This window comes from Mustela putorius, unplaced genomic scaffold (genome assembly GCF_011764305.1).
Source record: "Mustela putorius furo isolate JIRA1106 unplaced genomic scaffold, ASM1176430v1.1 tig00003834_pilon_pilon_pilon, whole genome shotgun sequence".
Taxonomy (NCBI): Eukaryota; Metazoa; Chordata; class Mammalia; order Carnivora; family Mustelidae; genus Mustela; species Mustela putorius.
The window spans coordinates 39,101,221-39,113,699 of NW_025421987.1; the positions used below are offsets into that span (position 1 = coordinate 39,101,221).

A 12,479-nucleotide genomic window follows, 5' to 3' on the forward strand; every position below is an offset into this window, starting at 1 on the left:
GTCATGATCTCAGAGTCCTGAGATCCAGCCCTGCATCAGGATCTCTGCTCATCCAAAGTCTGCTTCCCTGCCCCTTCTATCTCAAACAAACAAATAAATAAATAAATCTTTTTTTTTTTTCTTAAAAGGGCTTTAAGTTGAAGTGAAGGACACTAGCTAGTAACATAAAAGCATGTGAAACTGTAAAATTCACTGGTAAAGGTATATATATAAATAGTTTAATAGAAAATAATACGGTAATGGTGGTAGGTGAATCTCTTACAACTCTAGTATAAAGGTTAAAAGACAAAAGTTTTAATATAACTATAATAATAATTTGTTAATGGATACACACTATAAAAGATGTAAATTGTGGGGTGCCTGGGCGCTCCAGTCAGTTGACCATCTGACTCTTGGTTTTAGCTCAGGTTGTGGTCTCAGGGTTGTGAGCTCAAGTCCCACATCGGGCTCTACACTCAGCATGGAGTCTGCTTCAGATTCTCTTTCTCCTCCTCTACCCCTCCCACTCATGTTCTCTCTCTAAAATAAATAAATAAAATCTTTTAAAAAAAGATGTAAATTGTGACATCAAATACAAACTTTGGGAGTGGGAGTATAAAAATGTAGAGGTTTTACATACATTTGAAGTTATAGCTTAAAACAGACTGTTAAAACTACAAGACGTCTTATGCAAGCTTCATGCAACCACAAAGCATAAGCCTATAGTAAATAAATAAAAAAGATTAAGAGAAAGGAATCAAAGCATAACACTACGAGAATCATTAAATTACAAAGGAAGAAAGCAAGAGAGGAAGAAAGGAATAAAGGAACTACAAAAGAGCTAGAAAACAGTTAGCAAAATGGCAATCATAAGCCATGCCTATCAATATTTTAAATGCACACAGACTACGTTCTCCAGCGAAAAGCCATACATACAGTGGCTGAATGGATGAAAAAAATCAGGACTCAAACTGCTGAGTGGCTCATTTCAACTTTAAGGACACACAGAGACTGAAAGTGGAGTGATAGAAAAGAGATACTCCATGCAAACAGAAGCCAAAAGACAGCAGGAGTAGCTAGCCTTATATCAGATAAAACAGACATTAAGCCAAAGACTGTAACAAGAGATTTTAAAAAAAGGTCATTATACCATGACAAAAGGGTCGTTCATCAAGAGCATATAACAATTATAAATATTTATACACCAGTCTTCCTCCACGGTTCCCTTGGTTCTCCACCCCTCCTTCCCGTGGTGCTCAGTGGATCATGGTCAATCCTCCAGTGAGGTAGATCAAGATCAAAGCTGGCATGGCGAAGTGATTGGTCATAGAAAAAATAATGCATGAAACAGAAGCAAAAGAAGAAAAGATTGAAAAAAAAAAAAAAAGAAAACTTAAGATGGTGAAAATCATTCAATTAAAAAGGAGGCAGAGATCCTATAAGAGTCCTAGATAATGATCCCAGATTGCTAGCACAGGTTGGAAGCCGCATATACTGATCTTCTGCAGTTAGTAGAGAGTGGAAAAGACTTGCAAGAAGCTGAGGACTAAAAGGAAGCATGTTTAGTATTAGATTTAGTGAAGTTAGAAGCCTAAAGTTTTCTGTATAGGGTGTTTTTTTGCATTAAATCTTGGGATCCATTCCACAATTCATTATTTTTGGCCACTGCTGTGTGTTCAAGTAGTATGAGAATGTGCTTCTTTTTATTTAGTTGCATAGATTTTTTCTTTGCCTAATTTAATGTATCAAATGAGTTCATCTAATTAAAAAAATATGCATCCAATTATTGAATCACCCAAATACATAAAGCAAATACTAACATTCTGAGGGGAGATCTAGAGAGCAGTACAGTAATAGTAGGAAACCTAAATAACCCAAATGGATAGATCACACTGACAGAAAATCACTATGGAAACACTGGACTTAAATTATATGTTTGACCAGATGGATCTAACAGACATATGCAGAACATTTCATTTAACAACAGCAGAATAATGCATTTTTCTCAAGGGTACAGGGAATATTCTCCAGGATAGATTGCATGTTATATGACACAAAACAAATCTTAATAAATTGAAAAAAAACTGGTATCATATCAAGCATCTTTTCCAACCATGATGTTATGAAATTAAAAATCAATTACAAAAGGAAAACTGGAAAACACACAAATACATGAAAATTAAACAACATGCTTTACAAATAACCAATGAGTCAAAGAAGAAATCAAAAGGGAAATCAAAAAACATGTCTAGGCAAATGAAAATGTAAACAAAATAAACCAAAACTTATGAGATGCAGCAAAAGCAGTTTTAAGAGGGAAGTTTATAGCACTTAACACTAAAGAAAGATCTTAGCACTAAACGAAAGATCTCAAACAGCTTAACTATACATCTCAACAAACTAGAAGAAGAAATAACTATGCCCAAAGTTAGCAGAAGGGTGAAAGAAAGATCAGTGCAGAAATAAATGAAATAGAGACTAGAAAAACAATAGAAAAGATCAAAGAAATTAAGAGATGTCTATTTTAAAAGATAAAACAGACAAACCTGTGGATAGACTAAGAAAAAATGGAGAGACTTAAATAAAATCAGAAATGAAAGAGAAAACACAGAAATAGTAAGGATCATAACAAACTACTATGAACAATTATATACCAACAACTTAACCTACAAATGGATAAATTCCTAAAAACATACAACTTTTACTAAGACTGAATCATGAAGAATTAGAAAATCTGAACAGACGGATTACTAGTGAAGAGAATGAATAAGTAATCAAAATCCTTCTGACAAAGAGAAGTCCAAAACCAGAAGGCGCCACTGGTAAATTCCACCAAGTATTTTAGGAATTAATACCAATCCTTCTTAAACTCTTCCAAAAAGTGTAAGAGAAGGGAACACTTCCTAAGTCATTTTATAAGGCCAATATTACCCTGATACCAAAGCTAGACAAGGACTCAAGAAATTTACAGGCCAGTATCTCTGATGAACATAAAATCTCAACAAAATATCAGCAAATCAAATTAAACAGTACATTAAAAGTATCATACATTATGATCAAGTGGGATTTATTCCAGGGATGCAGGGATGGTTCAACATTCACAAATCACTCACTGTGATACTCCCATGTTACAAAATGAAGGATAAAAATCCTATGATCATCTCAATAGATGCAGAAAATGTATCTCACACAATTCAACACCCTTTTATGATAAAATCTCTCCACAAATTGGGTACAGAAGGAACGTATCTCAATAAAGACCATACTTGAGAAGCTCACAGCTAACGTCACACCCAACACTGAAAAGCTTCTCCTCTACTATTATGAACAAGATAAGGATGCCCACTTTCATCAATTTTATTCAAAATTGTGTTGGAAGTGGGGTGCCTGGGTGGCTCAGTGGGTTAAGCCTCTGCCTTCAGCTCAGGTCATGATCTCAGGGTCCTGGGATTGAGCTCCACCTTGGGCTCTCTGCTAGTGGGAGCCTGCTTCTCTCTCTCTCTCTCTCTCTACCTGCTTCTCTACCTCCTTGTGAGCTCTCTCTGTCAAATAAATAAATAAAATCTTTAAAAAAAATAGTGTTGGAAGTGTCAGAGCAATTAGGCAAGAAAAAGAAATAAAGACATCCAAATTAGGAAAGAAGTAGAATTATCTCCCTCTGCAGATGACATGATATTATATATCAAAAATCCTAAAGTCTCCACCAGAACCTATAAAAGAAATTGAAGAAGACACAAATGTTCTATATGGGTAGATTTTTTTTTTTTTTTCTGTGATATGTCCTCCATAACCAGCCCCAAGACCTGCACATACGTAGGCAGGCTAAGGAATGTTGTTTGTGAGACTTGTGATGTGTGAATAACGATGGGAGCCGGGTTGTTGAAATACATTTTCTGGTCTCCAGGTCAGAACTGGCTCTTCTGTTCTGGATGTCAAGATCTCTAAATCTTGTCTTACCTCCCCTCCTGCTCCAGGCCCCACCGGTTCCCTAGAATGGAATCCGGGAGGGGAAGCAGACGCACATAGCACAGGCTTCTTCCCTTCTATTACCTTCATCTATGTGTAGATTTCTTTCCTCTTCTGTTTCTATTAGGTATCTATAATAACAATAATAAAGTTTTCTTTTCTTTTTCAAAACCAAAACACAGCTGTTGTGAATCTTTTCACAGAACAATAAATAAATGGAAAGATTCACTGTCTTCATGGATTGGATTAATTAATATTGTTAAAATGTCCACATTACCCAAAGCAAAAAATTCCAATGGTATTTTTCACAGAAATTTAAAAAAAATCCTAAAATTTGTATGGGACCATGAAAAATCCTGAATAGCCAAAGCAGTTTTGAGAAAGAACATCAAAGCTGGAGGCATCATATTTCTTAATTTCAAACTGTATCACAAAGTTACAGTAAGTAAAACAATATGGTATTGGCATTAAAAAAAAAAAAAGACACATAGATTAACAGAATAGGATAGAGAACCCAGAAATAAACCCATGCATATATGGTCAATTAATTTTCAAAAGGAGCTAAGAATATACAAAGGGGGAAAGTCTGTTCAATAAACGGTGCTGGGAAAACTGGATAGCCTCCTGCAAAACAATAAAACTGGACCTTTATCTAATACCATCCATAAAAATCAACTAAAAATGGATGAAAGACTTGAATGGAAGACCTGAAACTAAAACTCTTGGAAAAAAACACAGTAGGTAAGCTCCTTGACACTGGACTCGGAGATGAGCTTTTGTACTGAACACCTTAAAACAAAGGCAACAAAAGCAAGAATAAACAAGTGGGATTATATCAATCTAAAAAGCATCTGTACAGCAAAGGAAACCATCAACAAAATGAAAAGGTAATCTATGGAATGGAACAGAATATTTGCAAACCACATTTCTGATAAAGGGTTAATACCAAAAATTTACAAGGAACCCATACAACTCAAAAGCACCCCCCCAAATAACCCATTTAAAAAAATGGGTAAAGAACCTGGATAGATGTTTTTCCAGAAGACATACAAATGGTCAACAAGTATATGAAAAGCGACTCAAATATCCCTAATCATCAGGGAAATACAAATCAAAACCACAACTGTTAGAATGGCTATTACCAAATTCCTAGAAACAGAGAAGAGAATGTGCTTGCAATTGGGGTATGGGGAGGAAGGGAGAGCCTGGAAAAAGGGTACAGACTTTTACTTGTGAGATGAATGTAGTCTAGGACCTAAAGTGAAATACGGTGACTGTAGTTTTTAATACACTATTTTATAATTAAAATTAACTAAGAGAGAACTTAAGTGTACATACGTGCACGCACACACACACACACACACAGTGGGTAAATATATAAGGTGACAGCTGTGTTAACCCAACTGTGAGAATCCTTTTACAATGTGTAAGTACATCAAATCATCCTGTTGGACATTTTAAGTACCTTACAATTTTGTAAATTATACCTCAGCAAAACTGAAAAAATGAGTAAAAATGCCATGACCAAAACACTAATGAAATTTCATTTCAACAAATAGGTAATTAATTTAATTTGAACGTATAGCCACTAAACCATGTGCTAATCATGGTACCAGAACACTGGAGCATTAACGGAAACAATTCTGCCAAGCAGCTGAGGAAAAGGTGGTCATGAGTACTACAAGAATCAGTACTATGCATGGTCTTAGACACATTCAGCATTGTTCACAGATGATTTCTATCTTACTATGTTACTAAAAAGTAAAGTATCTAGTTAGGACAGCAATCAATATTTCTCCCTCATTATTATGGGAAACCTAGCAATACAGCGCCTTCGTTTAGATTACAGGGTAGAGAGATATATGTAAATAACCCTAAAGATACTCCACACTGCATTAAAAGCCTAGAATAATATTCTTACACTGCACTCTTTTTAAAAGCGATGAACAAGTAAGTCCAGAAAAAAGTTAAAAGTATTTGATGATCATTAGGCAGTGAGAAAGAGTAACCATTTCTGGTAATACCCTGAAGAAAGACTTCCCTTGCTCCTCAAAGAAGAATGTACCCCTTCTTGAGGGGCTGACTGAGAAAGATGGTTTCAAGTGTAATGGTTTACTGTATTTTTCTATTTTTAATAAAAATAGGCTATAATAAAAGTGAGAAAAATAAAACTACCTAAAAATGGTGAGTGGAAGCAAGTGATATCCCTTACAAAAGTCACAAGAGAAAAGTAAAGACTGCAGACTGTCTTCACAATAGTGGTCATTTACATAATATAAATACAAAAACATTTCATTTAAGTCGCGCCCCCCCCCCCATTTCACTTCAGGAAAAGTGTGGGGAATTGGCTGAATCTGACAAGCTTTCTAATTGAGGAGTCTTCTGTGAGAAAAAAAATGAGAGCGTGCACCAGAACATTTTTACTATGGAAGGGAGATTTGCCTAATCTAATCCAAACTACCTGTTTCAGTACAAATTCCTCAAAATGAAATGTCCACATTCTCTGAAGTACTAACCCCAAATTATCTTTATAATCTTGACTTCAGACATCTAAAATGTTGAATTGGATGGCCAGAAATAAAAACTATTTACAAGAATTTTCTTAGGAGTAACAAGTAACAGCGGAGGGTTATGTGGTAGGTGAAAACAGAAAGTAGCCATTTTCACATCCATTGAAATGCTCCTGTAGCATTAGACAGCAGTTGTGACTTACAGACAGGAATCTAACACAGACAACAAGCCTTTGGAGAAACCCTCAGGCTGGTCAACCCTGTTCACAGGCACCATCTAGGTTACAGTGTAACTATTTTCCTAGAATTACAACTCCATGGCTGGTGGTGTAGGCTCCAAAGGAAATCCATTTTCCGATGGAGTGGGGAAAAATAGCCTTCTTTTAAGTTTATTTTTCCATGAAAAAAGAGAGAGAAAGACATCTACTAGAGATCTTCTTGAGCCAAAATTTTATATTACATAGCATTATATATATACATATATAAATTTATATTTAAGATTTTATCTACCTATTTGAGCGAGCACAAGCAGGGGGAGCCGCAGAGGGAGAAGAAAACAGGCTCCCAGCTGAGCAATGGGATTTAAGAGGAGTTTAGATTTTTATTTTCAAAAGGTTATTGTATGAGATCCACCAAGTGGCCATCCTACTGCTACACCGGACAGGCTATCCTGTCAAAGCCACAGAACACTAAGCAACACTTCCATATCAGAGACCATGCTGCCCCAGACTTCCTGCCATGGCTACAGAGGCCCCCTCTGAAGAATGTAGCGCTTCTAGGTCTGGGGGAGTTGTAGGTAGCAAGGATCGCAGAGGGCAGCCATGTCTTGACCCTGAACCACTTCCTGAATATGGAGAACAAATCTGTCATGAGCCTATCCCTGAGGAATTCTTCCAGTTCCCTTAGCCTAAAATATGGTCAGGACTTATCTTGTATTTTCTATCCAAAGAAAAACATGTGATTGCCCTAGAGAACTTCTCCAGTGCTCTATATAGAGCAATTCCTCTATATAATTAGAAATATGGTACCTCACACCATAAACTAATAAACTTAATGAGTAAAAAATGTCCAACTAGAAGAGATGAAGCAGGCTCCCATCAACACATCGAGGATGTGACTACTCAGAGAAGTCATAGCAGGTACTGGCTCAGAAGTGTCATCATCTTTTTGATGTCCAGAGGAATAATGCTGCCACGGCCTTGGTGACTGCTTGCTGGGAGTAGCTACATAAAGTATACAAGGAGTTAAAAAATCACCTGTGCACCAAATAGAAAAAGAGCCTGTGATAAACTGGGTGGAGAAATACACTATGGAGAGCAAGACTGCCCAGAAGCAAAGGAGAAAACTGCCAAGCGCATTTTTGTTTTTTAAGAGAGAGGGAGCAGGGGCACCTGGGTGGCTCAGTGCTTAAAGCCTCTGCCTTCGGCTCAGGTCATGATCTCAGGGGCCTGGGATCAAGCCCCACCTCGGGCTCAGCAGGGAGCCTGCTTCCCCCACTCTCTCTGCCTGACTCTCTGCCTATTTGTGATCTCTCTTTCTGTAAAATAAACAAAATCTTAAAAAAAAAAAAAAAAGAGGGAGCATAAGCAAGTGGGGGTAGGATGGGGTAAGGCAGAAGGAGAGAAAGAATCTTTTCTTTTTCAATTTTTAAAAAAGATTATTTATTTATTTATTGGGGGGGTACAAGTGAGAGTGAGCAGGGGAGTGACAGGCAGAGGGAGAGGGAGAAGCAGGCTCCCCACTGAGCAGAGAGCCCCGATGTGGGGCTCAATCCCAGGACCCTGAGATCATGACCAGAGCCAAAGCCAGGCACTTAATGGACTGAAGCACCCAGGTGCCCCAAATAGAATCTTTTTATTTTTATTTATTTATTTTTTTAAGATTTTATTTGTCAGAGAGAGACACAGCGAGAGAGGGAACACAAGCTGGGGAGTGGGAGAGAGAGAAAAGGGCTTCTGCTGAGCAGAAGCTGAAGACAGCAGCTGAAGGACTGAGCCACCCAGGTGCTCCTGGAGAGAGAATCTTAAGCGGCCTCCAGGTCCAGCAGAGAGCCTGATGTGGGGCTTGATCCCGTGACCCCAAATTCATGACCTGAGCTGAAAACAAGAGTTGGACGCTCAGCTGAGCCACCCAGGCACCCTGCCAAGTGCAATTTAGATCTGAAGCACTTGTAAAGAAAGTTCAAACACCACCAATTTGTACATGCATCTATCTTGATTGAAACAGCTATAGATGATTTATTAAATAGGAACTAGTCTATGTGACAAAATCTTTTTGTCTACGATTATAAACCGAAGTTGTATTTTACCTGGGGGTCATTGTCAGAGGGACATTCTGCCTTTTTGCAGGCTTTTGCTCTAGGAACTCCACCTTTTTGTAGGCTCTCACGGAGATCAGGGAGAATCCAGATAAAGTTTCTACCATGGTTCTGGCTAGTGGAGAGGAACAGCAACCACTGTAAGATCTGCCCCGACCATTCTCCCTTGGGAAACAAAAGCCTTCACCTGCACATGGCCCCAGCTGAAGACATTAGTGGAATGCTACTGCAGCTGGGGGTAGCCGACTAGCCCATCTCATTTAAGTGGAGGGGGAACCTCAGAGGGAAGGGCTTTAAGGTTACAGACTGAGCCAGTGGATACAAAAAGAAGGGAACAGAGGAGTAGGAGTGGAAATTCTTCTGACTGCCCAATACTGTGTACTCCAAAGACAGATTTAATTACAATGTTATAGAGTGTTTCCCCTCATCCATACCCCACCAGCATGCAAACAAATCTCTAGTAATAACAGTGGCCTGTACCTGAGAGACCTGAAAGAGATAGACAGACTTTCTCTGGGGAACAGCACAGAGAGAAGACCTGAAACCAAGAAAAAAAAAAAAAAAATAGAGAGAGAGAGAGAGATAAAAACAAAGTTGCTAGTGTAAATTGAAGTCTGTGGTACTCATAGCAATAGCAAACCTCAACAATGGTAACCACGGCAACACAAAACTTCAAATGTAGTCCAACTCTTGGCTAGATTAACACAAATCTCCACACTAAAGGCCAATTTATCTCAGCTTCTACTGCTCTCTACAACAAGCCCGCCTTTCAACAACAACAATGACAACAATGATGAAGACATACCAAAAGATAAGCAATAAATACAGTCTAAAAAGAAATCAATCTTTAGAACAACACTCAGATATGACAGAGATTTTAGAACTACCAGAGAGGGAATTTTAATTTTTAAATAACTTATAACAACATTAAAGGCTCTAATGAGCAAGGTAGTCATCATTCAAGACCAGATATGTAATTTTAAGAGAGATATGGAAACTATAATAAACAGTCAAATGAAAATGCTAGAAAATTAAAAAAAAACACATGGTAACAGAAATGAAGAGAGCCTTCAAAGAATCAGGTAACTTGAAATTAGTAGAAATACACAAACTGAAAGGTAAAGAGAAAAAAAGAATGAAAAACACAATAGAACATCCAAAAGCTGTAGGACAGTATCAGTGTAAGGCAAGCATTGCAAGCTGGAATCCCAGAAGGGGAAGAAAATGAAAGGGACAGGTGAAATATCTGAATAATAATGGGTAAACATATTCCAAAATTACTCACAGATAAAAGCCACATATCTAAGAAACAGAGATCAGCAGCAGGGGGGAAAAAAAAATAAACAAATCACATTTGGGCAAATTATATTCAAATTGCTGAAAACCAAAGACACAAAAAAATCTTGAAGGCAGTTGGGGGAAAAGAACCCATCTTACCTACTGCTATAGACATAATGTTTATAACCCCCTCTGGATTCATATATTGAAGTCCTCTAACAATCAGTGTGGTTTTATTTGGAAATGAGGCCTCTAAGGAAGTAATGAAGGTAAAATGAGGTCCTAAAGGTAAGATTAGTATCCTTTTAACTCACCAGAGAGCTCATGTACTCCTCTTCTCACTAGGAGAGGTCATGGGAGGACACAGTGAGAAGGTGGCCATCTATAAGGCAGGACTAGAGCCTTCACCAGAAACCAACCATGCTGGCACCCTGATCTCAGATGGCCAATCTACAGAACTGGTAACCTAAGCAGATTAAGACATTTACAATAAAGGAGCAAAGACAAGAATGACAGCAAACTTGTCAGAAACCAGGTAAGAAGACAACAGAATGACATAGGTGAAGTGTTGAAAGAAAAACTATCAACCCAGGATTCTATATCCAGTGAAAATACCTTCAAAAGTGAGGGAGAGTGGGTAGCTAGCTCAGTTGGTTAAGTCGGTTCTCTCTCCCCCTCTCTCCCTGCCCTGCTCATGTGCTCTCTCTCTCTCTCTTAAAAAAAAAGAAAAAAGAAAAAAAAAGTGAAGAAGAAACAAAAACTTTTTCAGACAAATGAAAACTAAGAGAATTCACTACCAGCAGACCTATCATCCTACAGGAAATGTTTAAGGCGATTTTTCAGGCCAAGGGAATGTGATATAGTTAAAATCTTAGATGTACACAAAGAAATAAAGAGCATCAGAAATGAAAAACTATAATCTTCAGCTTATTTTTTTTAAACACTTATTTGGGAGACAGAGCATACATATGAGTGGGTGGGGGAGGGGAAGAAGGAAAGGGGGAGAGAGAATCTTAAGCAGGCTCCACACCCAGCACAGAGCCCAACACAGGGCTCTATTTCATTATTCTGAGATCATGACCTGAGCCAAAATCAAGAGCTGGATGCTTAACTGAATGAGCCACCCATGTGCCTCCAGCTTATTTTTAGTCACACTAAAACACAATTGTTTAAAGCAATAAAAGTAAGAAGATACTGGGTATTTATAATACATATAAAAGTAAAATACATGACATATATGACAGTAAAGATGAGAGACTGGATCTTCCCCCTGAGATCTGGAACAAGGCAAGGAACAAGAACAAGTGTATCTCACTACTCCTTATTCAATCTTGCACTGGAATTGCTCCTAGCTAGTTCAATAAGGCAAGACAAATAAAAGGCATACAAATCAGAAAGGAGGAAATAAAACTGCCTTTATTGGCAAACAACTTGTAGAAAATTCCAAAGAGTCTACAAAAAACAAAAAAACAAAATACCCTGCCTAGAACTAATAAGTGAGTTATAGTAAGGTTGCAGGATACAAGGTCAACATACAAAAATGAACTGTGCTCCTATATACCAGCAATGAAAAAACTGAATTTGAAATTAAAAAAAAAAGCATCATTTATCAGAGCACCAAAAAAGAAATATGTAGGTACAAATCTACCAATCATATACAAGGTATGCGAAAAGCTATAAAACACTCATGAAACAAAGATCTAAATAAATGGGGAGCTATACCATGCTCATAGATTAAAGACTCATGTTGTTAAGATGTCAATTCTCTAATTTGAACTATAGATTCAATATGATCCCAATCAAAACCTAAGCAACATTTTTTTTGTACACATTGATAAATTAGTCTAAAACTTATATAAAAAGGCAAAGAATAGCTAAGTAATTCTGAAACAGAAGAATAAAGTAGAAGAATTCACTGTCCAATTTCAATATCTACTATAAAGGTATAGCCATCAAAGGCAGGTGGTAGTGGCAAAGGAATATACATAAAGGGTAACAGAACAGAAAAGACACGATGAGACGTCAGAAAAACTGGAAACACTGGTGAAATGTGAATAAAGTCTGGTCTTAATAATAATGTACTAATGTTGGTTTCTTCGTTTTGACAAATGCACTATGGTAATGTAAGGTGATAATGTTAAGGAGAAACAAACTGAGTGAAGGGTATACAAAAGCTCCTCGTACTACTTTTGTAACTTTTTTAATAAACCTAAAGTAAACCAAAATAAAAAGTTTATTTTTAAAAAATAGTAAGTATTGGGGCACCTGGGTGGCTCGGTGGGTTAAGGCCTCTGCCTTCGGCTCAGGTCATGATCCCGGGGTCCTGGGATCGAGCCCCACATCGGGTTCTCTGCTCAGCGGGGAGCCTGCTTCCTCCTCTCTCTCTGCCTGTCTCTCTGCCTACTTGTGATCTCTGTCTGTCAAATAAA

The 12,479-nt window shown here is 37.6% G+C and overlaps 1 protein-coding gene, 1 long non-coding RNA gene and 1 pseudogene across 3 annotated transcripts in view; 2 read left to right on the plus strand and 1 right to left on the minus strand.

Annotated features, from left to right (window-relative positions):
* Window positions 1-12,479, minus strand: part of CCDC191 (coiled-coil domain containing 191) — a 90,386-nt gene that overhangs the window by 24,921 nt on the left and 52,986 nt on the right. The gene's annotated exons all lie outside the window — the stretch shown is intronic.
* On the plus strand, window positions 1,246-1,574 carry LOC123394385 (annotated as a pseudogene).
* LOC106006696 lies at window positions 9,463-10,585 on the plus strand. Its single transcript, XR_001180963.2, has 2 exons — window positions 9,463-9,854; window positions 10,396-10,585. It is a non-coding gene; the product is annotated as an uncharacterized LOC106006696 (long non-coding RNA).